The sequence below is a fragment of the Tiliqua scincoides genome, chromosome 10 (assembly GCF_035046505.1).
Source record: "Tiliqua scincoides isolate rTilSci1 chromosome 10, rTilSci1.hap2, whole genome shotgun sequence".
Classification (NCBI taxonomy): domain Eukaryota; kingdom Metazoa; phylum Chordata; class Lepidosauria; order Squamata; family Scincidae; genus Tiliqua; species Tiliqua scincoides.
Window position 1 is genome coordinate 6,557,989 of NC_089830.1, and position 25,344 is coordinate 6,583,332.

At 45.5% G+C, this 25,344-nt stretch overlaps 1 protein-coding gene across 1 annotated transcript in view; it reads left to right on the plus strand.

Annotated features, from left to right (window-relative positions):
• MACF1 (microtubule actin crosslinking factor 1) overlaps positions 1-25,344 on the plus strand; it is a 270,575-nt gene that overhangs the window by 25,894 nt on the left and 219,337 nt on the right. The gene's annotated exons all lie outside the window — the stretch shown is intronic.

Below are 25,344 nucleotides of genomic sequence, written 5' to 3' on the forward strand. Positions count from 1 at the left end.
TTCCGGAGTTTCTCTTTTGTTTCTTGTATGAATTTTGGGGAAATTTGGGTTTTTGTTGTGAAAGTTGCTGTTGAGGGAGTATTTTCCACGCTGGTAGCTATATTTGTCTGTAGCATCAAAACAAGAGTGGATCATGTGGCAACTTAAAGAATGTCACATTTATTTTCAGCTCCTAAGCTAACGCGAGTCCATGAAAGCTGATGGCAAAATCATGTGTGTCTTTCTACGGTGCTATGAGACACTTTTGTTTTTGAACAATGAACATGTTTGGAAGCTCATAAGAACATAACAACATAAGAACAGCCCCACTGGATCAGGCCATAGGCCCATCTAGTCCAGCTTTCTGTATCTCACAGCGGCCCACCAAATGCCCCAAGGAGCACACCAGATAACAACAGACCTGCATCCTGGTACCCTCCCTTGCGTCTGGCATTCTGACATAACCCATTTCTAAAATCAGGAGGTTGCGCATACACATCATGGCTTGTACCCCATAATGGATTTTTCCTCCAGAAACTTGTCCAATCCTTTAAGGCGTCCAGGCCAGTCACCATCACCACATCCTGAGCTCCCCTTTTCCTTTTGTATACATTTAGTGATGTCATTCCTCTTAATATGTTCTTTTGGGGGAAGGGGTTGGGGGAAATATAATGTATCCCTGTCACCCAGGCAATTATTTAATGGTCCCTCCCTCCCTTTTCATGCTGCGGGGACAGTTTCACGGTCCACCAGCCATGTTTGGCAGGACTTTTGCTCCAGTTCAGGGCAAAAGGATTGTACTTGGCTATATTTTACCAGTTAGGGGCAAAGTAGGGATGGACATGGACTTTTGGATGGTCTCTGAATGTCCCATTGAAAGTGACGTAGCATGCTTGGCACTTAGCGGGAAATATTATGTCCATAAAGGCCTCTTGGTGTGATTTATAGCATTCATTTTGTATTTAACCAAACCAAAAATAATACAGTATGGAGAGGTGACATTCTCCATTTACCCCCATTGGTCAAATGAATGCAAATGGAGCCCCAGCCCTGTTGCTTTGGCAGTGGGTATATAGTCCCACTGACACCTGCCCCTTTGTAAAAAATTTTATGATTGTATGTGAAGCATCCCAAAAAACTGCCATAAGACTACTTACTGCAGAGGTGGAGGTGTTCTTGAATCCCCTCCCCCAGCTTTGATTCATTTCTGGTTTTCTTACTGCTTCCCCACCAGCGCCACCATTTTAAGTGTTTTCGTTGCCAAGTTGGAGAAGGAAAAGTGTCTTTGTGGTGTGCAAACTACAGTTCTCTTACCATCCTGAGTGCAGGCAGCCTACATAGGTCTGGGATCAGGGGACACGGTATTAGGTCAGCAGGCGACTGCAGAGATAGTGTGAGACCCAGAGCTCCTGTTCAGAAATGAAGTTCTGATGCATGCTTGGATATAAGGGAACAGGCTGTTTTATTTTGTTCTTTTAAAAATGACCCTTAAGACTCAAGAGAGTGCTTAGAACCAGTACTATTTCAGGAAACCCTCAAGCACCTACCTGGCTTATGTGGAATTTTTTTTTTTTTCAAATGCAATCCATGTGCTTCATTCTTTTCCAGCTAGAGGAGATTTTCTCCTTTCCCTGTGCCATCTGCCACTCAGGATCCTGAACTGGAAGAAGGCAATTGCTGTGGGTTGGAATATTGTGGAAGGGTACCAAATCCCCCCCTCCCGCCCATTGGCCTCCCTTACCCTGGTTATCTAGATTGGACTGGGCTATGTGAATGAGAGCTGGGACAGTTCCATTCATGAGGCTGACTGAGATGGCCACTCTAGCCCACCACTCTCCTCTTCTACTCCATTCCCCTCGACTTTTTCAGATCCATAAAGTAGAAGAAAGAGGAGTGAGTGGAAGTGGTGGTGGGTGTGCTGCTGAGTCAGGGAGGGTGGCAGTTGGTGCACTGTCTCAGGGAGATCTTGGACTGCCCTGGAGGTTCAGACCCAAAGGCGGGGGGGGGGTTCCTCCATGGAGTCCAAACATTATCAGCCGAAACGGGTTAACACATTGAGGGACTTGTGAGCTCTGACTCCAACTGGAGCCCTCAAATAATCAGAAGAAAAATTAGGATTATTTCATATCTTAAAATAGTAGTTACAGAGCTCTAGAACTTGGTGCTGTACAGTGCTTTGAATTAAGGAAAAAAAGAACTTTGTTTGCAGGTTAACACCTTTCCGAAACCGATTTCTGGGCTCTGTCTCGACTCCCTCTTGCTCGTGCTCTAATAATCCCTGTTTCCTCTGGAGGAGTGTGTCTGTGTGTACTGTAGCTGCCTCCCTTACCTGCTAATGGGGGTTCAGTCAACTCCTGTACTTGGAGTCTGGGCTCCCCCAAAGCCTTTGCTTTCATCTCCAGGATTGACAGAAACTGCCAGAGAATATTTAATCATCTTAAGGAATTTCAGGGCTTGGTATACTGTGTTTCTCTCCCCCTCCCACCACCAATGTCAATATCAGATATTGAGGATCCAGAGATATTTTCCTCCAGCTTTGCAAAGGCTTATCTTCCCAAACAGCACAACTGCTGTAGCCCAAATTGCGTCGGATGCTCAGGGCATTTGTCATTGGTATGCACAGGGCATCTCTCTCCTCCCTGGGCTCTTTTTCTCCTTCACTTCTTCCCCCCCTTTTTTTTACCTTCACTCAGCATCTCTGTTGTTGTTTTTAAAAGGAACTTTCCTCCCGATGCCCATCTATCTGTCTTCATGCCACACCCCTTGCACAGCATCGTCTTCCCCTCGCTCCCTCCCTCTGCCACCTCCCAGCCTCTGTCTGGCTCTTTGCTTTCTGTTTGCCTTACGGAGGGTAGCACTCCCATTACCTCATATTTGGAGAGAGGGAGCTGCAGCCAATCCAGTCTCCGTCTGCTTTTAGGTCAAGTGATTTTTTTTGAACTGCAGTGAGATGCTTTGAATGAGTCTTCCTCCAGCTCCCCAGCCTTGTAAGATGGCTGTCTAGAAAACAGCAGTGGCTAGAGAGGAGAGGTTTGGTGTGTGTGTGTGCCAATGTGTGAGTGCAAGAGAGGGTGCCTGCAGTAGTGTGTGCATTTTTTTTTTCCAACTGTGCATCTAATCTGATGAAACGGCGGTCGGGATTTATCCGGGAGCCTGGTGACAGCTTAGCTGCATTGTTGCCGGTGTCCTGCGCATCAGGGAGATGGGGAATACTCTGGGCTGTGTTAAAGCACCGAAAGAGCAAGCCGGGGAGGCGGGGAATGCTCCCCTTTCCCCTAAAAGAAAAGCCCGCTTCAAACGGAAGAAGAGGGGGAAGAAGAGGACGGTGCCAGCGGGGGGTGACCCAGTGGTGGAGGAACCCTCTGGAGGAGTTGAGGTTGCTGGGGTGGCAGATGAGAAGGCGTTGGAGAAGTTTGGAGCAGCTTTTTTGCAGGGGGAAAGAGAGGATCTGGTCGAGAGCTTGCATCAGAGCGATGCTTCCCATGGCCAGGCTTGTTCCGCTTTGGAGCCAGAAGGGCCAGACCAAGGGCATGTCGTGCAGGTGAGAGAGAGATTTCAAGGGAGACTTGAGAAAGCTCATCTGGTGACTGAAGAGGAGCCCTTGCAGTCTCAAACTGCAGGGGACCTTCCAGAAAAGGGCACCATGGTTATCGCCCGTCTACTAGACAACCCAGCAGAGCAAAACCGTGAGAAAGTGGCAAGCCAGCTGGTGGCCTTTCAGAGGCCCGCATCTGGCAACAGACGAGCCGTCCTGGTGCCTTTGCAGAAGGAACTTTTCACTGAAGTGTCCAGAGAAGACGACGATGAAGGCACAGTGGTGATTTGCAGGTCATGGGACCAGCCAAAACTGGAGACCCCAGCCACTGTGTTGGAAGAGTCCCAGGGTGCCTGGAATAGCGAAGAAGGAAATGACAGTCTGCTGAGCTCCACATGTGGCATTTCATGGACTGTGGAGAAAGGAACCATCTCGGAGCTGTCCACGCCGTCACCAATGATGGATCAGATGGAAACTCCAGTTGCCGAGAAGCCACTGCCGTATTCTCCAGAGCCACTTGTTGACTCTGGAGGCAGAGGGGCAGAGGGTGCCTGGGCCAAGCTACCTGCTTCCCAAAGCAAGTCGTCTTTCAGCGGGTCAATCTCGAGCACCTTCCGGTGTTCCTCGGGCTACGGGAGCAACTCAACCCACCAGCAAGCCAAGGGCTCAACCACGGACAGCAACTCTGTCTCCCTGTGTGACGACAGCCTCTCTGCCTCTTCAGTGGGAGCAGAAGGCCCAAGATGGAGGACAGCAACAAAGGAGAAAACAAAGCCAGTGGAAGGAGGGGTCAGTGCGGGTTTCTTTTGCTCCTCGTCTTTGGGAGGTGGGATGGGGTTGCGGGTGCAGAGTTCAGCCAACTAAATGGAAAACTTGGAACTTGGGCTGCTAAGATGACAACTCTCTGGCCTGGTGAGCTCCATTCCCTAATTTAGGGCACAATCCTAAGCAGGTCTACTCAGAAGTAGGTCCTGTTTTATTCAGTGAGGCTTACTCTCAGGAAAGTGTGATTAGGATTGCAGCCTTAGGCTTGTTAAGAGACTTATTAATTTTATTTTTCACATTTTTCTACCATCCTTCCTCCAAGAAGCTCAGGGTTGTGTCCGTGGTTCCTTCCCTGCTTTTGTCTTCACAACAACCCTGTGAGGTAGGTGAGGCTGAGAGATAGTGACTGGCCCAGGGTCACCCAGGAAGCTTCGTGGCTGAGCAGGGGTTTGAACCTGGATCTTCCAGGTCTAAATCCAACTCTAGAACCAGTACACCATCCTGGTTGCCTCCAGTGAATGAGAATCTCGGCCAGTGACCATGCAGGGAAGCTTTTGTCTGTTGGTAGGACTCCCGCACAGCACCCAGGAAAGCCACACTTGATATGTGGACTCATCACTCTCTTGTGGACTAATTTGCAAGGCACTCTCAATTCTGGAGGCCTGGGGAGACCATTGCTTAGTGGCAGAGCATGGGCCTTACATGTTAGATGGTCAATCCCAGCAGCATCTCCAGGTAGAGCTGGAAAAGACTCCAAAGCCACTTGAGAGCCCCAGAGATGTGGGTAAAGGCTGTTTTCCCCCCCTGCTTGTAGTTCAGGCAGTTATTACTTTTTCTATAGCCAAGGAGCTATATTTTCCAGGGCTTTGCTCAAGATCCTGCTTGGTCCAAGCTGTTCTCGGACACAGGCATGTGAGTGCATATGCTGGGAAACACCCCCATGATCCATTCTTCAGCATGTATTTTGCTGTTGAACCTTTGCTGACTGCAGGAATTGCTCATTTTTAAATGATGTATGTTTGGGGTCCTGTGGAAGAAATTTCAGGTCAAGGACTGTGGTGAGAGTGACTGGTAGAGGGGACAGTTTAGAGGGAGGTCATCCTTAAATTTTGGCAGACAATTCCTGACTAATTTGGTCTGTGCTTTTCAACAATGATGTCATTTTAAAAAAAATAAAACATATATCACTTGTTTGATGTCTCTCTGGAATGCTAGTGTGAGGCTGCAATCCTAACCTCACTTTCCTGGGAGTAAGTCCCATTGAACACAGTAGGACTTACTTCTGAGTAGACCTGCTTAGGATTGTGCCCTAAGATGCATTTTTGCGAGCTGGGGGCTGGGGCTGTGTGCAAAGCTCAGACAGGACTGGAGGTTCCCAAGTTTTCTGGGTAACCAGAATTCATTTCAATGCTCTGCAGTTTGAAGTTCTAAAATACAAGGCTCCAGGCAGCTAGCCTCCCCCAATACCTCTTTCCCCACCCTCTGCATTTGGAAAGCCTTTCACTTTCACCCCATCCATTTGGGAAAGCCCAAAGGCATTCTGTATTTGCCCAGAAGCACTCTTTTTTGCTTTGTGTCTACGAGGCTTGTGTACTTACTTTAGAAACCCATTCCAGAACTAAAGTCTACAACATTTTTGGTATATAGCTTGTGCTCTTTTCTCCCATTAATAAGAGCTGGCCCCAACCTTCCAGGAACGGTTTGCTCTGCTTTATTCTCTCTTTTTGAATCCTGGGAGGTGGGAGTCCCATGCAAACTGTTGCCTGAGGCATCTGTCTCAGTCAGCCTCATGGACAGTCCAACCCTGTCCATCACTGCCCCTCTAGAGAGAGAAATGGTTATAATTCATTGTGGGGCCGTTTTTGGGGTTTTTTTTTTGCTACAGCTTGAAATGGTGTGTAAGTTGGTTGGGAGTGGCCTTCTACCTGCCCCCTCCCCGTTTTGCAAGGAAAGCATTCTGGGGAAAGCAGCAAAGATGGTAGACAAGAGTTTTGGAATACTTGGATATGGGAGGAGGAGGAGCAAGGAGATTACCTGATGAAAGCAGAGCTCAACAAATACTTCAGAAGGCAGTTTCCCCCTCCCCCCACGATAGTAAAAAGGATAAAAATAGAGGCTTGAGCAGCTGGCAAAGCAAAACTTATTTTTTGTTTTGTTTTGTAAAGCTAGGCAGGTCCCCATAAAGTATCATTTTAAAAAGTGGATCCGGGTGCTTAAAAGGTTTGGGAATCACTGAACTAGAATATTGGGGCTGCTGTGACCCACCACTCTCCTCTCTTTCACACTGCTTCTTCTCTTCCATTCCTCTCATCTTCCTAAATCTGAGGAGGATTAGTAGTGGAGGCTGCTACTGAGCAGCGAGAAGGCATTTGATGCAACAGGAAATTTTCAGATTGGCCCTGGCCCTGTGATCATCTTCATCCATCAGAGAATATTGTGTACCTCCAAGGAACTTTAAATTCATTCATATAAAACCCGATTGTTTACACTGTTGCTGTGTTCTAGAGAACTCTGGGGTTTTTTGGAAGTTTACAGGGTTTCCTCTAGCAAGTGAGTCAAGTCTCAAGCAAAGGTCAAAAATTTTTCCAGCCATGCTAGCTAGTTGGGTCTCTCCTAAACTTGTCAGACAGTCCTTGAAAGCAAAAGAGCTCCTGTCTGCTGAATCTTCTAAAAGGATATCCTTCAGTGAAGAAGGTTCACCCCCGCAAACATCCGGTCACTGCTTTTGAGACTGCCTTCTAGAGACCTTTGTCTTGAGAGCTAAATGGAGCATAGTTTCTAAGAGAGAGAGAACTAGGAACTTCCTTGGTCTGAATCTTGTCTCTGCCATGAACTCACCAGAGTGGTCCTGGGCATGTCACTCCCTCTCAACAGCAATATGGGGATAATAATACTTACGTTAGTTATAGGGCTGTTGTGTTATCAATTTAGACCTTACATATGAAGTGTTTGCTCACTCAGGAACGGCTCTGCAAACGTTTAGCAGTACAGGTTGATTATTCCTTGTCTGGATTTCTGGAATCTGAAATGCTCAGAAATCTAGAACTTTTATGAGCACCGACATGACATAACATGACCTCGGTTGCTGGCCGGCAAGCATTCACAACAGAATCAGAAAGCAAGGTTCAGTGTACACAAAAACACAGTTTTATGCACAAAACTATTAAAAATATCATATAAAATTATTTTCAGGTTATGGGTAGAAGGTTTATATAAAATATAAATGAATTTTGTGTTTAGATTTGGTTCTCATCCCAAGTTATTGTTTATGCAAATATTCCAAAATCCAGAAAATATCCAAAATCTGGAACACTTCCGGTCCAAAGCTTTCTGGATAAGGGATACTCAACCTGTAGTAGTAGTAGTAGTAGTAGTAGTAGCAGCAGCAGCAGCAGCAGCAGCAGCAGCATGTTGGGGGGAGTATTGGCACGTGGCGCCCTTTAAGAGTGTTGAGTTTGTTGTATCTTTTCAATGACGTATATGAATTAGACAGCCACCAGTCATCGGCCTTCCTGCCTCACTGACATTGATTCATCTGCTCATATTTGATGGCCAGCAAAGATACTAGATAGTTGTTTGTTTCATTGAACAATTGCAGGAGTGACCCCAGACCTATTCCTGCCCAGGTGACTGCATTGCACCATGCAAGAAGTCCCCCCCCCCCCCAAAAAAAAAATCCCTCGAAGAGGCTTGATGTTAGGACTGTCTACTGCTTCATTGGCTCCTCTGCAACCCTGGTTAGGTGGTGTGTATAGTTAGGCTGGTCTTGAACCTGCTGAGCTGTCCCTAGAGTAGAGTTTGCTAGAGAAATTGCTAGTTTTGACATGTGACTTGGAAGTAGTATGGGGGTGTAAAGCTATGAATCCAACTACCAGCTGATAAAAATCCATAGCAGCCTCAATGTCTGTATTTAATGCTTGTGGACCCCACAAGTTCTGAAGTGAGTTATCAAAGGAAGACATCTTATTCTCCAGTGTTGAAAGGAAAATGGGAAAAGGGCTTCAGAGGGCTGATTCATGCCATCAAGATTAAAATTCTGTTATCCTGATTATGACAGCTCTAGTCTCTCAGAGCAAGAAATTGCTGGGTGCTCATTTTTGTTGATTGGCTTTCGGTCACTTGTAGGTCACTCTGTGTTGCTAAGGAACTTTAAACTCCATTTAATCAAAGGTTACAACTCTAAGATTATTTACGCCAGTGATTTTTCTGCTGTGTTCTGGGTTTCTTGGAAATGTCTCCAGGGATTTCTCAGTGAGAAGATTGTGCAAGTTTCTGTAATCGGTGTGCAAATAGATTTTTGACTCTCAGGTGCTAGATTCAAATTTTAAGTGCCAGATGAGAATGGGGGGTGGGTTGGTTGGTTGGTTGGTTGGTTGGTTGGTTGGTTGGTTGGTTGGTTGGCTTACAAATCCCTTTTGTCTAGTTTAGACATGGGGAGCAGTTGCATTTGAAAGAGAAATTGAGACTTGTGCTAAAGGTTGAATTCTGTACCCTGAATAAATTTATGCAAGGTTTTTATTTGTCTATGTTTGTGAATGTGTTCCCTCGCTACTCATGGGGACAAGGCAGTGCAGTGTGCAAGGCCCCAATCCATACTGCTGAAACATTGGAAGCAGCCTTATTGGTCCATGTAACTTGGGTCTGTCATAAACCTACCTGGGGTTGTCACCAGCGATTGCATATGGGACATTCTGCAGGTAAAGCAGGTGCTTTGCCACAGAGTTACAGCTCCTTACCCTGGCCACCTTCTGGAATTTTACCAGGCATCACTCAAACTATGGAGCTTATTTCTACTGCCATTAAAGGTCTTGAAGTTTCTGTGTTTGCTTCTTTAAATTAATCTGAGGTTTTTTGCTGATTTGACAGTGTAAATGGATGTAACAGGTTTTAAACGATGTTTTAAAATCCAGTTTCTCATTTTGGAACTCGTATATTTCCTGAACTAGCATACATACTATAACAAATTAAACCTATTAGTTTGCAGCTTTAAACAACCTCCAGTACAATTCGAATTAACTTTTCAGCGCTGGTGGAGCCCTGCCAACAAGGTGCATGCTGCATCCTGCAGTGGGGGTAGCAATCATGGAGGCCTCTTCAAGGTAAGGGAATGTTTGTTCCCTTACCTCGGGGCTGCATTGCAGCTGCATCAGCGCTGGAAAGTTGGTTAGGGTTGGGCTGTTAGGAACATAATCCTAAAGCCGTTGGTCGTTGTATTATAGGATACTAGTTGCTTGCAAACCAGAGGTAGATTTTTATCTGGCTCCCTTTGTACACATGCAAGAAAACTAAACAGGATGACTTACTTGAAAGCCAGGCACCTTGAACTCTTACACAGTGAAGGCTGAAGGTACTGATTAAAATACTACATCTTCTGAGGTAGTAAGTAAAATTCTGTGCTGTTTGAGTGGTAGGGTCTCAGTATCCATAATCTGAGGACTGAATGCATTGTGGAGCCTCAGGTACTTTTGGATATAACATGGAAGGGTAAGATAACTTACATGGTTCTATGGATGACCCTGGAGAGGGGGCAACTCCTGAATTCTAGTGCTTAGATGATGTACTAGCCCAGAGATCAACATTTTTCATGCCACAACCCCAAAAGTATGAGATGGGGAACCCACTCTTGAACCTGCCCCCCATGGGTCCCTATCCACCCAGCCCGCCTCCACAATTTCCCACCTCTTTAATATCCTCCCAGTTTTTATTCACTGTAACCAAATATTCTTATTAGAGTACCATGAAGCCTGGCACTAGTGAAAGCCATTTTAAGAATGCTTAAAGAATCTGAACAAGACTGGGGGTACCTGAAGGGGCACACCAGATGCCTCCCCCTTTAGCTGGTAGAACTCTGGCCCATTGGTTATCAAACTCTTTTTGTTCCTGTAAGTTGCCAGGACCCCACAACTGAGGCATTGCAACCCCATTGGGGTTCCTACCCAAGGTTGAACGCTGTACTAGACCTTGGGTCCAATAGGAAGCGTACCATAATTAAATTCAGAGGGCAGGCACCTGCTGGAGATGCTCTAGGAGGACCTCCTGCTACAGGCAGTGGGTTGGACTAGATGACCTTGTAGGCACCTTTCAAATCTATGATTCTAAGAGCAGCTGTATTATCCGGTTGCAGGAAAAGCAAAAAAAAGTCTTTAAGGTGCCACTAAATGAACAAATTTCTCATAGCATAGTCTTCACAGACTTGTGTGTGTGTGCGCGCCCGCACACACACACATGATGAGAGAGAGAAACAGAAAAAAATATAAACCAAATCAAGCCTGAGCAAACAGTATCAAACTGCTCAATACATTCAGGGATTTATCAAGTGACTTGATAACTATATCTCTCCAGGCTTTAATCAAGATAGTAGTTTCCAGTCACGTTTCAGGTGTTGTAGATGGTGTTAACCTCAGTTACTGCTGTTGTGAATTGTCAGTGCTTATCTTATATACGTTTAAGCTTGACACAGAATTGACACAGAATCTTTCATTCCATGGCTGTTTGGCCCCATTGTTTACAGTTTGTCCCCCATCTTCCTTTAATCCCTGTGCGTGTGTGTGGCACCAAATGTCGTTCACTCATACATGCCCTGTCAATTGATAATACATTTCATGTATCTGCTAAAGTAGTAGACAATAGTCCATGAAATGCAGAAATAAATTTGTTAGTCCTTAAAGTGACATATAAGGCTCCTTGTTGTATTGATAGAGGTGTTTGAACAGAGTTTGTTTTACTCAGACATAAACTCATTGGGTTCAGTAAGATGTAGGCTGTAAACCCATCTTACTGACAATGAACACCACTATGTATTGACAGTAATAAATGCAATACCTGATTGTTGCCATTTATAATGCTTAATTTCTGAATTAGATATTCTCCCCCATTGTCTGGAAAAGCAACATTTAACTGAATGTAGTTGATACAAGATCATGACCCAGTTTTAAGAGATTATATGTGTAGGTTTACCACATCAGTAGTAGTAAATTCAGATTCCTTTTAAACCAGGCTACTTGAAAGAAACTTTGGTTGTGATTGAAATGTAAAAAAAAGTTCTATTTAAATGTAAACAATTCAGATTTTTGGATTGAGGGGTAGGGGCTTTGGCTCTTTGGAGAGTGCATTGTGCTTGTGGGAAGTCTCAGTTTCAGTTCTTGGAAACATCTTCAGGTAGGGAAAGACCTGTGATCTGGAACACTGGAGAGGCTGCCAGCCCTGAGCTAGCGGAACCAACCGTCCAAAAGTAGCCTTATACAGATACCTGCAAATTTGGGACCCATGGATTTAAGTCACTGCGGGTTCTGAACCCATGGTGGAGGGTTGAACTTGAGCTCTCAAAGGTGTTCTCTGGTCGCATCTGGGAGGCTTTCTGAGGTCTACAGAGACATGTACAACCTTGTCTCAGAAAAGCCTCTGGAGGTGCTATAAGGCACTTCCAGTGTTGACAAAAATTGACCTTTCTGGCACCTAGAGAGGCCTTTCTGAGTCCCAGAACTGTGACCTCTCCAGGCCTTGGAACACCTCCACACATGACTGGAGAACATCTCTGGTCACTTCTAGAGGTCCTATGGACCAAACCCACAGATTTACTTGTAAGTTTTTTGCCTGCCCCAGACTGGCGAGGGAGGGAAGGTATGTTCAGTAGGTTTCATGCATTAAAAATTGGTCACTGTGTTTAGTAAAGTGGCATAAGTTAAACCCAAGTGCAGTCTGGAGTCTTCAGTGAGAGGTGTGAGGGTAAATAGAATGCCAGATGCAGGGGAGTGGCAGCAAGATGCAAGTATCTTGTGATTTTGTGTGCTCCCTTGGGCGTCTGTTAGCTGCTGTGAGATACAGGAAGTTGGAATTGATGGTTCCTAGGCCTGATCTAGCAGGGCTCTTCTTATGTTGTTATGTCAGCGAGGTTCAGTACCTGCGGTGAGTCTGGAAATGGTTCCCCCATGGATGCCAAAGTCCAACCTGTATGTTCAATTGTAATGTTACTTTTTATTTGAAACCCACCTTGTCTTCCAAGCCTGTGTTGTATGATTGTACATGTGTATAATGCACAACCCTTGTCTCTTTCAGGAAGATTCTGTACAAAGAATTTGATATCTCTGAGGCTATTTCAGTCTTTTGTGGTCAGTTCTCTTAAAACCCTCTTTTTGGTGTTTCAGTAGAGGCGAATTGCAGCATTTTCAGTTTGTGGGACCTGGAATATTCTGCTTTGTTGGGATGAGGATTTTCTCTTGATGCCCAGCCTGGGAGGAGCAGCTTTTCTGCCTCCATAGGTAGAAGAACATTGTTCTCCCACTAAGTGCCTTATAGTAATTCCCATGGATTTTTTCCCCTTCTTTTTAATTCTGGTATTTGCAAGCTGTCTAATGTGCTTTCTCGGAGAGCTTTTTATCTCATCGTCTTTCTACTCCAAAAAGATTTGATCAATCCCCTCCTTCTCTAGCTAAAAAAAGAGAAATCCTCACCCTTGTTCCAAGAACAGATCCTGCTGCCGGGGAGGTTCGCCGCCCCCCCAAGCAGCATCCCTGTGCAAAGATGTCTTTGAAGCTTGTTAGAGAGGCGAGAGCAGCCATTAAATTATCATGATGCTGAGATCTGAATTGGCAGAGAAAAGGCTGGGGTGGGGGAAGGCGGAGAGGAGATAGAAGCCGGGGGGGTGAATAGCAACTAAGGTAGCCAGATGCTTTGTGTCATGTCTGCTTTCTGGGAGGGGTTGTCCTTATTCCACAATGTTGTGTCCGTCGCTGAAGTGGATCGATGCCTCTTCTTTGGAATTTTATGGAGATCTTACCAGCAATGTATACAGGGAGTCAGCCAAGGAGGTTGAACAGCTGAATCCACATTAAATTCAGCCCTAGGATCCCTTGGAGTCCTCTGTGCTCTGGTGAAACTGGCTACAGCAGCAGTTCTCAAACTGTGGATCTGGGACCCACCAGTGGGTTGCGAGCTAATTTTTGGTGGTTCGCAAAATTGAGAGGGTAGATGTGCATCAAGGGTTAAACAAGCTGCTACAAGGGTGGGTGAGCACTGCTGCCCAATCACCATTATAGCTGAAACCCTTGGCATTTATAAATCAGGTAGCAGCCTCTAAAAAGTTTAGGAACCACTGGGCTACTGGCATTCAGGTTCCAAGCCTTACCTCTCTGTAGAACTTCAAGCATGTGCCAAAGAGATGTGTGAATATCCTTTCATCTCCTTTTCATTCTATTCTACTCCTGTTGGGGGAGAGCTAGTGTCAGTCTAGGGGCAATAGCATAGCTGCTTTGTCTGCCGCATGGTGCGATGTCTACTGGGGTCACCCTACTATGCAGACACAGAATTGATGGGATTGTGATGACATCACCACCAATTACTTTGGGTAAGCAGCTACTGATTTGGCTGCTCTTTTACTGCACTTGGACAGTTTCTTTAAACACTTAGAGGTGACAGTAGGTGCAATCTTGTTGCCTGGAGCAAGGAGTGGCGGGCAGTGAGATTGCAGCAGCCACTGCCACCTCTAAGTGTTTGAAGAAACACAGGAGGAGGTGGCAAGCAGCAGGTGTGATCTTGCTGTGGCCACCGTCTTGGGTGGCCTCATGGTTGCGTCTCCTCTGGTGACATTTCACCCCTGCTTCCCCCAGCCCGCTAGCTACTCCACAGGGTCTAGGGACCAAGGAATCCCTTGGTTCAAATCTCGCCACTGTCACCAGCTCATTAAGTAGCCCACAGCAAGCCTTCCTCACCACCTCATCCCCTCTCTGCAGTAAGGGAATAATACAGGTGTGCCTCACTGGGGATACAGTCTCAGATCCCCATCGTTGTTATGCAAGTAGGTCATTATGCAAACATTCAGTCCTATCTAGTGCCTTTGTGTAAACAGTTCCTCCCTGCCAGGCACTGCACAGGCTACTGGAGTTAAATTGCCCCATTAAGAGTCTATTCTTTGCTTAAGAGCCTCTTCTTTTTTTTTTGTAAACAGATGCTTACTGGGAAGGCTACGAGAGACCTGAATCTCTCATTAAGAGCCTCTTTGTTGTGCTTTGATCGCTGTCATATATGTGGTCCATCTTTAGGTGGAAGGCTGTTAAGCAACACACACGAACAGGAGACTAAAGTAAGTAGGGTCCCCTGTAAATATGATAGCAAGAGTCATCAAGATACATGACATGGAACACTTAGAAATATATAATATAAATGCCTTATTATTTTAAAAGTGTAAAAATAATTGTGCAGTTGCACTGTTTCGCTGTTGTGTTCTCCTGATGACGTTGGAAGGGGAGGAAGATGTTGATTTATAAAATAGGAGTGATCTTACTAGGGTGGAAAGCAAAAAAAAAAAAAAAAAAAAAGCAATGAGTCCACTCACCTTACTAGTTGGCAGCCTTCAGTCTCGAAAGACTATGGTATCGCGCTCTGAAAGGTGGTTCTGGAACAGCGTCTAGTGTGGCTGAAAAGGCCGATTCGGGAGTGACAATCCCTTCCACACTGGGAGCAAGTGCAGTCTGTCCCTGGCCTGTCTCCCTGGCTATGGGCCTTCCTTCTTTGCCTCTTAGCCTCAGACTGTTGGCCAAGTGTCTCTTCAAACTGGGAAAGGCCATGTTGCACAGCCTGCCTCTAAGCGGGCCGCTCAGAGGCCAGGGTTTCCCACTTGTTGAGGTCCACTCCTAAGGCCTTCAGATCCCTCTTGCAGATGTCCTTGTATCGCAGCTGTGGTCTACCTGTAGGGCGCTTTCCTTGCACGAGTTCTCCATAGAGGAGATCCTTTGGGATCCGGCCATCATCCATTCTCACGACATGACCGAGCCAACGCAGGCGTCTCTGTTTCAGTAGTGCATACATGCTAGGGATTCCAGCACATTCCAGGACTGTGTTGTTTGGAACTTTGTCCTGCCAGGTGATGCCGAGAATACGTCGGAGGCAGCGCATGTGGAAAGCATTCAGTTTCCTCTCCTGTTGTGAGTGAAGAGTCCATGACTCGCTGCAGTACAGAAGTGTACTCAGGACGCAAGCTCTGTAGACCTGGATCTTGGTATGTTCCGTCAGCTTCTTGTTGGACCAGACTCTCTTTGTGAGTCTGGAAAACGTGGTAGCTGCTTTACCGATGCCTTTGTTTAGCTCGGTATCGAGAGAAAGAGTGTCGGAGATCGTTGAGCCAAGGTACACAAAGTCATGGACAACCTCCAGTTCATGTGCAGAGATTGTAATGCAGGGAGGTAAGTCCACATCCTGAACCATGACCTTAGATAAACCACTCACCTTAGATAAATAAATAAAATATGTATTTAACTTTATCCATGAAAACTAACTTGGGGAGCACATTTATGATATGTGATGGAGTGGGTGCTTTGCACATCCCCACACTGTCACAGGGCCTGGTGATCGCCTGACAACCTGCATTACAATTAATAAATTCATGGAGATGGGAATCTGTTGTCATTTCAGCTGCTGTTGGTGAAGCAATACGAAGCGATAGCTAGAACAGCAGCAACCATGAACTGAAATTTGTGTTATCTGATATGTTCTGCATTGGGGCATCTGAGTGTTTAGAATAGCCATTTTCAACCACTGTGCCATGGCACATTGGTGTGCCGTGAGTGGTTCACAGGTGTGCCACAGGAATTTGGGGAAAGGTCATTTATTAGTAGGGCCAGTGGGGGATGTGAGCCCCCCACTGCCAGCATGGTGTGCCTTGTGAATTGTCAAAAACCTGATGGTGCGCCTTGACAATTTTAATGCCATGTCAGCGTGCCGTGAGATGAAGAAGGTTGAAAATTGCTGGTTTAGAAGAAGGAATGGCAGAGAACGGGGATAGATTGGCAGGGAACTCAGACACAAGGATTGCCATGCTGGGTCCTGAGACCACGGGCATTATTGTCTCATGGGCATGTCTGGCCATTCCAGTTCCTTCATCCTTGTCCTGTGCCTTTCTTTGCATGATGTCCAGCAACCGTTATTTAGTAGGGGAGATCTGGGCTGCAGGGCTTGGCATTTTTTAAGAGCAGGCATAGTGTAGTGACTAAGAAACAAAGGTGGGACTTCCCTGGTTTGAATTTCATCACTGCTGTGAATTCTCACTAGGTAGCCTTAGGCAAGCAATTCCCTCTCAGCCTGTCTTCCCCCTCCTGCAAATTGAGGGTGATGATACTTTCCTTGCAGGGTTCTTACAAGGATGACATCAAGATACAGTGGGTATCCCTGGGGGAATCTGTTCCAGGACCTCCTGCAGATACTAAAATCAGTGGATACTGGAATCCTTGGGGGCGATGCTGTAATTACTCACCTGGAGGTTGCGCCCAACCCTCTGGAGCGCATTGGCAAAGTGCTGAAACCCTGGATAGGATTGGGCCCTCAAGCATAGAATATGCGTAAGGAGTAGTATGTAAAGCTGTTTCAAACTGTGCGACTCAGTGTCATACCCTGATTGGCTTGGGTCCTTGGGTATTCAAGCGCTCTCCCTGTGTTCAGTTCTACCCTAAGTGCTGAATGGGCACCTGCCCATCTGCAGATTTTATCTGTGGAAGTCTGCAGGTGTCAGTATCCATGGATACCAAGCCAGTGGCTGGAGGGCCTCAAACATGAGGGCCTCCTGGACATGACCAGAAATCACCTCCGGTTTGTTCTGGCGACTTCTGGTCACATCTGGAAGGTCATCTGAGCCCCTTGCCTGGCTGCAGATTTAATTATCCAAATAATTTGGTATCCAGACGGGGTCCTGAAATGGATCCCCCATGGATATTGAGGGCCCACTGTGTTATTAAGCCTTTTTGTGTGTTGCTGAACCTTAGAACAAAGCCACAAGAGGCAGTGACCAATGGCATTGTTTCTGAGGTCCTTGATGGTGGGCTGCTTGCCAAGTGCCTGACAATGCCACCCGCTATGCTGGGCCTGTTTCTGAGGCATCTGTCAGTGTTTCACGTTTTTTGCTGGAATGCCAATGTCTTTTGAACTTGGAAAAAAGAGTATTATGGAAACTGAAGAACCTATCTATGTGGTCACTCTAAATAGATTCCTTTTGTTCTAATTACAAAATGCTGTACTTTATGCTTCCAATAAAAATAAAAAATCTTTTTAAAGAAAGAAAAAAGAAAAAATCTGTCAGCGTTTCACAGTTAAGTGCATGCAGCCACTGTGGCCATCTCGAGCCGTCACTCGCCTTGGCTCCCCAGAACTCTCTGAGAGAACCTAGAATGTTGCAACGAGACGATGGGCTGAAACTGGCAAGCCCTTGATCCGAGAAGCAAGGCCACGTGATTTGCAAGTCTGTTAAGGCCTGTGGCATTTGAGGGGGGCGGGGGATGAGGATTGTTTATTATTATTATTTTTAAAGAAGAGCTTTGCCAGTTCCGAATCTAGCAAGAGCTACAGCCCAAAGCACTGGCTCTGTGGTAGCAGCTGACAAAGACAGGCTTTTATATGCGACGATAAGCACGTCGGGCTGCATGGAGGGAGGTGATCTGCAGAATACAAATGGTGCTGCCGTAGCTGGCTGTACGGAGAAGGGCGGAGGTCTGCCTTCCCAGCTGTGTTCCTTTTCTCTTTTCCTCCAAGGCAGGATTTGGCTGTAGCTGCTCAGGATTGCTGAAAGAGTTGGTTTGAAGATCTTTCCCTTTCTGGTAGAATAACAGGGAAGGCTTGGAACCTTTTCAAAGTGTCTGGGGTGGTGTAATGCAGAAGAATTGTGGGAGCCACATGCTAGAGAGGGCTCACCAGACACATTTGTGGCAATTCACTTAGGGCACAATCCTAACCAGGTCTACTCGGAAGTAAGTCCTATTTTGTTCAATGGGGCTTATTCTCAGGAAAGTGTGGCTAGAATTGCAGCCTTATTTTATTATTCACGTTGACATCCTGCTCAGTTGATCCCAAGGCGGCTAACAAAATGTGCTAAAAACAAATCCAGACAATAAAAATAGAGCCCAAGATAGTGAATCGCAGTGCCACGTACAACTACCTGAAGCAGGGTTGTCAAACGTGTTTCATACAGAAGGCAGAGTAGCATTCATCATGCCTGCTGAGGGCCAGTAGTGATGTCATTAAGCAGGAAGTGATGTCATTAAACAGGTCCTAACAAAAAACAAGCACTTTTTCTTGTTTAGGAACTCATGAGCTGCAAATGACAGAAGAGGAAAATATGCAGATCTTTATCATATTTCAAGATATGGTACAGCCCAATTTTCATGTGGGCTACCCTTTTAGCAGTAACACCTCAGCAGTACTGAGCAGCTGAGAGCCTGAGGGCCAGATAAAAAGCTTTCGCGGGCTGCATTCGGTCCCCAGGCCTTATGTTTGACACCCCTGATCTAAAGCAATTGTTTCTCAACCAGTGGTACTCATAGCACCAGTGGTACTGGAGCTGCTGTCCAGTGGTACGTGAAGCTGATCCTCATTGCAAAGATCTGTCCCCACTGTCCGAGCCAGTTTTGGACTTGGAGGATCTGCTTCTTTCTCAGGTAGGCTCTTGCTCACCAGTTGATTGTTGGCAACACTTCCGACGATCAGCTGGTGAGCTGCTGGCTGGTGCAAAAGTCTCCTGCCTTTCCCCTTCCCTGGAAGATTCTGCGCAGTGGGACTGGAAGGGGCAGACTCAATGTCAGCAGGTGAGCTTTGTAGCTGGGCAGAATTTGAAATCTGCATCTCCTCCACCCCAGTACAAATAGGCAAATCTATCTCCACATCACCTCTGTAGCATTGTTTCAGGTTTCCTATGACTGACTCCTATGTTGCATGGATAAAATAGCCCTGAGGTGTGTTTCATCGGGTGTTGCAAACTTAGGGGGGTTTGGGGTGCTCGAAATTCTTGGTTCTCGAACTCTAAAGCCCTCAAGGCCCCTCTGCTCAATAGTACTGCCACCACCCTGCACGTGCCGGTGCCTCAGTCTAGGGACACTGAGACCCTCTAGGCTTAATTCTATCCCTTACAGGCACTGAGCACTTTCTCCAATTAAAGCTTCAGTCCTCAAGTTACTAGACCTCAATAAGCACTTGGTAGCTTGCTGAATGGCTAGGCAAGATTCTGAACCTTTGTCCCCAACAGGCAATGAAAACAACTTAGTAAAAGGTATTTTAGTTTATTAAGTACATAAGGTTACACACTCTACAATAAGGCAGCAAATGCTAGAGGCATAAACATCTAGGAAACATATTAGCAATAAAATAATAAAGCTAACTGGCTATCTCTATTAATCCCTATCTCTCACCTGGGTCAGTTGCTCTTGTAGATCTTTTAGCTCCAGGGCTACCTATGAGGCCAGGTGCCCATGGTGGACAATGGAGCTCCAATCGTGCAGGATGTTGCACTCAAAACTCTGTCCAAGAAGGAACGGGACACCATCTTAGGCACTCATTATTATTCTTCTCATGCTAGTAGTACTGAGGTGACTTCATACTATTTAGACTGTCCAATCAGAAACTTTTGAGAACATAACCTTCTCGAATTTGGCCTGGTTACTAACTCCTCCTAGTTCTTACCCCTCCCAACTGGAGATCCACAGCTGCACTCCATCATGCTTGATCAGGCGCCTCTTTGTGTACTAAGGACCAGACCTCCTGTGTGGGCAGGAGGTCTGGTCTAGAGGGTAGAGCCTCCATCTGCCTGAAGATAACATCCACAAGGTCGCCAGTTCGAGGCCACCGGCACCGTGAACGGGGAGACCTTGAAGCAGCTGACAAGCTGAAGCCGAGCTATTCCATCTGCTCTGAGCGTGGGAGGATGGAGGCCAGAATGTGAAGCCAGATCGGAATGAAACACCTTGAATGTAGTGGTTCTTGAAAGAAAGAACCTTCTTTCAAATTGTAAAAATCCCTGTTTAATAAGGGATTTAAATAAAAGCCTGCCTATGTAAACCGTCTTGAATAAAGTCTTGAATAAAGACCAAGAAAGGCGGTATATAAATACCTGTTGTTGTTGTTGTTGTTGTTGTTGTTATTAAAATTATTATTATTATTATTAAGGTGCTAAACATTCCAATGGGTTGTGATTCTTGTTATCTGTCCTTCCTGGCCAGCAAAGGAGAGACAACAATCTTTTTGTTTGTTTACTCACGTTCTTGCAGCTGGAAACTGCTAGCAACTTCTCAGTTACACTGTCTTAGTTTGGTTCAGGCTTCTACTACCAAACTAGGTCTAACATGTACATATTCATGATACCGGGTTCGGGAAAAGGTTCTTTTCCAATATAGTTCTGGAGGTCTCTTCTTTCTCCATTTCTCCAGACTGCCATCTGTTGAGACATTTGGTTGCTCTTAATAAAGTGTTGTTTTTTTCCCCCCTTTGGGATGATGGTGTGAATAGGTTTGCATCCTGACTAGGTGCTCTGGGTGGTTTGGCCTTCCCCCACAGCACAAGGAAGGCACTTAGCAAACTGTTTCATTGAATATATTAACAGAGCTCTATGTGATCAAGAGGGAGTGAAGACACTGGCCCCTTAGTTCCATGCTGCAGGGAAATCAGGGTGCTTCCACCACTGTAGAGGAAGGAAGGAGTGAAACTAGGCGCTGTTCCCCTGCAGACGTTGGATCCTGACCTCTTTCTTTCCATGGCAGTGGTCTGCACCCATCCTCTGTCTTGGCCATGGCTGTCATAATAAAGGATCAGGGTTCACAAGTTGCATGTGATAACAGTAGCTTTTGGTCTGACCAGTGTGCAGTTGGGAGTGGGAAGGTGGGTTATTGTCTCTGAACTCACACTGAGCTTTGGAGGCCTTCAGAGATGTTTTGCTATTTCTGGCACTCAGTGGAACATTAGATATTGAACTGCACACTCTGAGTCAGAGGAGTGACAGAGTTGGTGGCAGCCACAAATTCTGGTTGGCTACCCAGGCTACCAAAATTTTCTGGGCCCCTAATAGAGGACAAATTTGCTAGTAACTATGTTAGATTATTTGCATGCTTAATCCTCCTCCTCTACAACCACCCCCAATAGAGCGTGATATAGAAAGGAGGGGAGGATTAAGACAGAACCCTCCTGAGCCAGGACAATGCAGCTCATTCCTATATAAGGGTTGCCCCCCCCCCCAAATGTGTTGTGCTGGTGCATTGGGTGATTTGTCCATGTATCCTCTTTTTGCCAGTGTGACTCTGTCTCTTGCCTCCCTGCACCTGTTCCCTCCCTCTGGCCCTCTTACTAAGGGGTAGTAATCCAGCTAGCAGTGGGAAGGAGAAGCGAATCCCTCCCTCTTGTGCCAGAAGGTGTGCAAGCTCTATCACGTGCAGAAAGCACTCTGCAACCCACCTCTCTATCTCTTTCTTATTGGAAACTGGGTCACTGTGCCGTCGCTGTTTCTCTGCATCTTTCCAGCTGCCTGTGTCAGTGGGGACACAGCCTGAATCCCAGGCAAGAAGGGAATATGGAGCTAGGTGCTCATGGGGTCTGGTAGAGGCACTGCAATATGTTGGAAATGCGCTCGGAGAGCATTTTGTATCAAGGCTAAACTTAGTTCTTTGCTCAGTCAGAGGCTGTGCTCATCCTCTGAAACACACTCACATGTTCTATAGCCAGCAGTTGCTTTTTGATGTTTGAATGGTCTCTTCTGAGTGATTCATGTCGTGATTTAAGCCAGTGGTTCCCAACATTTTTTCACTTGCATACCTCTTGGCACCCCAATTCCCTAGTTAGCCCTGCAAGGCATTCTAATGCCAGCGCCACAAGGCATTCTAATACAAACCTGCCTTTTTCCACCATTATTCAATTCTTTTTCAGGTATCTCTGAGGGTCCTGCAAGTATCCCTGGGGGTGCCTGTACCCCAGGTTGGGAACCACTGATTTAAGCAATTTTCATTGGTCCTCTGTTGACTCTCAACAGAGATGATGTGTTTGTTTCTAGCTTCAGATCTTTTCCCTATTCCTGCTCCTTAGTCCTAGTTTCTCTCCTAGAGGAAAGTGAGACTTATTGGAACTTTAACACTCTTGAACAACTTTTAGATGGCATAAATTTATAAGGGGGAATTAACTGCGGGTGACATCAGATAGACGGTAAAATCAAATCTCTGTCCCCAAGGTTTCTAATGTTTACATGGATGTGGTGATGCCTCCGTGCACATACAATATTTACTACAAATCCTGTTGCTTTAACTCTGTTTAAGATCTGACACATGTAGTAAAAGCAAAACTCAAGTTAACCCATCTAAGCCTTGCCTGAGGGGGCAGTGCCCCCAGGCACCACAAGTGTCCTCTTGCAAGCAGAGAGGCAGGGGACCACTTTAGCTGGACCACTGGTTTACTCAGTGCCAGTGTAAAGTTTAGCCTTGGTTAATGTAAAGCACAGTTTGCAAACTGTGGTTGAAACCACATTTGTGTATCTAGTTTTGCGGCCAGCACCAACCATCTTTAAGTTGCAACCAAAATGCTTTACTGTGTTTAAGGAAGGCAAACCATTGTTAAGTGTAATATTTGCACAGGGCCATAGAGGTATCAAGGAAGATGTAGGGAAGTCCAGCCAATCTCCTTTCAGTAAGGCTGGATATCCTATACTGAAAGAATCTCTGGGGGACCCATGTCCAGTCTTTTATGGAAGGCCTCCAATTGGGTTGTATAAAAAGAAGATTCATTACTGCAGCTGTACAATGGTGTATTGTTCGGTTTGATTGCATACCCAATGTTTCTATGACTCTGAAAGGGGGATGGGTGATATCCTAAGTCATCTGTATCCATCTTATGAGGAATGGATGCCCTGATTGGCAGTTGTGCTCTCACTGCTGGGCAGATGTTATCTGAAAGGCTGGCTATTGCTGGGCTGGCCTTCCGCATCACCCAATCAAGCAGAACTTTGCTTTTTTCTTTTTCTTTCTTTTTTAAAAAGCCTTTGCTAAGTTGATATTTCCAAGGTCAAGGTGCCTTGGAAGATGCTGCTTTTCCCATTTGAAACACATACAGGTTGAGTGTCCCTTATCGAGGCTGCTTAGAATGGGACAGTATCTGGATTCTGGAATAACTGCACAAATATAATGAGAAATGTTTCCTTTTGCTCTTTTCACTGTTACCTATAAGGGTGCCTGCTGACCTCTTTGCCATTTTTCAACAATGTCTGTACAGGGACACACCAGAGAGCAGAGTAGAACTTTAGCCTTTAGTGCAATCTTTAGTTGCACTGTACCTGAGAATGAGCATAAGACCTTCTAGTGTTTGCACTACACAAATCAGTAAAAAAAAGTCTTGGACAAAAATGTCTGAATTTCAGTTTAGTTTGAATTTCAGATGTCCAGATAAAGGGTAATCTACCTGTTCTAGTCTTGTGAAATACCCTTTACAACAGGGAGCATTTATAAACAATGCAGGTAAAGTCAATAAAAGTCCTCCCCCATGCAGGTTCATTCATCTAATATCCTCCCAGTGTGCAGCAGACATCTCACATGATAAACTCTTAGCCATTAATACATACTAAAGAAGTAAAATAATTAAATTGTCAATAAGATCTACAAACAAGCTGTCAGTCAGTAGTCCTTTATTGGCATAAACAAACGGAAACCTATAATATCTGCAAGAACAGAAATGCTTGAAAATCCACATTTATACCCGAAATGTATACCATAGACTAATAAAAACTTATTTCCTTTCTCTGATTGCCACAATCTGCTGCAGGTAAACCATTACCTTAGATCCTGTCCTAAAATGAACCTAAAGCCTCAACTTGCTCAGTTGAGTTCTTTAGCAGCAATTTTCAATCTTTTTCATCTCATGGCGCACTGACAAGGCACTAAAATAGTCAAATCTGTTTTTTTTAACAATTGAAAAAGCACACCATGCTGCCAGTAGGGGACTCTCATCCTCCAATGGCCCTACTAATAAACTACCTCCCCCACTCCCCCCCCCCAAAAAAAACTCTCATGATTCACATGTGGACCATTTGTAGCACACCAGTGTGCCACAGAACACTGGTTGAAAATTTAAGAGTGCACTGTAAACAGGGAGAGAAGGCGCTGTTCCACATTCTCACATGGGACACAACCCCCAGGAATGTTTTCCTGCCTGGTTCACATGCAGGACTGCTTCTTAGTTGGTTGTACTCCTTTGGTCAGATTCATCTGCCTTTGATTCTGCTGCCCTTGATGCTGCGAATTCACCATCTCTGAGTCTGTTGTTGTTCCTTGACTCACAGCAAGTTCACCTTGTCACTTGCAAAGAGCTTCCTTACCCTTGAAACGAAGCCTCTTTCTGTCTCATAAGGTTTTGTTCGTTAATATTGTGATATTAGTGAAACTGTTGTATCTTAAAACTGCAGTTTTCAAACTCCCAGGGAGGTTTTGTAAGAAAATGGATTTTATTTATCAATTACTGGAATTTGGAATTTAATGATTATACAGGTGGGACCTCAGTCCCCCATTTCTGGAGCCCCCATGGATATTAAAACCCACAGATAATGAAATCTGCAGGTTGTAATCTATAGGGGGACTCAAACCTGCAGATAAAGAGGACCTACGTGTATATCCGTGTCTGGGCATGTGCGCCCTATGAAAACCAGCTTGAGGACAATCACTCTAACTCTTAAGGTGGTCCAGTTAAACTGTCATGGCCCACCATGCAGGGATGGGGGAAAAGCGAGGTGCACCTTCTGTGTATACTCTTGGGTACCTCATAGAGTGACTGTGACAGACATAGTATCCTAATACAGTCCCCAAAAGGTTAACCGTGCAAGTGTTGGAATAAAACATGCTCCAGCTCAGTCCAGTGGTCTCTCTTTTTGGGGTGAGGTGGGGATTGAGACTCCCTTTTTCCAATTGTCTTATCCAGCAGCAAAAAAACTGTAACTCATCACCCTGGACCTCTCCTTGGCTATGTTCAGGTAGATGAACTGGTGTGAGCGACACCCAGTAAAATTCTGGTGCTTTCCTCCTGGTTTTTTGTTCTACTAGGGGTGGGTGTTAGACACATGGAAGGTATCGTTACATAGTCCAGACTGAGCCCTTTCACTGAATGTGCAATTTATAAAGGACCGGATGGCAGGACTGTTCAAGTTGACTAAGCTCAGTTAGTTCCATGTTACGTGCAAACAGGGACCTCATTAGGTTGATGAGATCCTGTTCATGACAGATGTATATTTCACTGAAGTATTTTCAATGTTCTTTTTGTCTTTTTAAAAAAAACAACACACCACAGTTTTGCTCAGG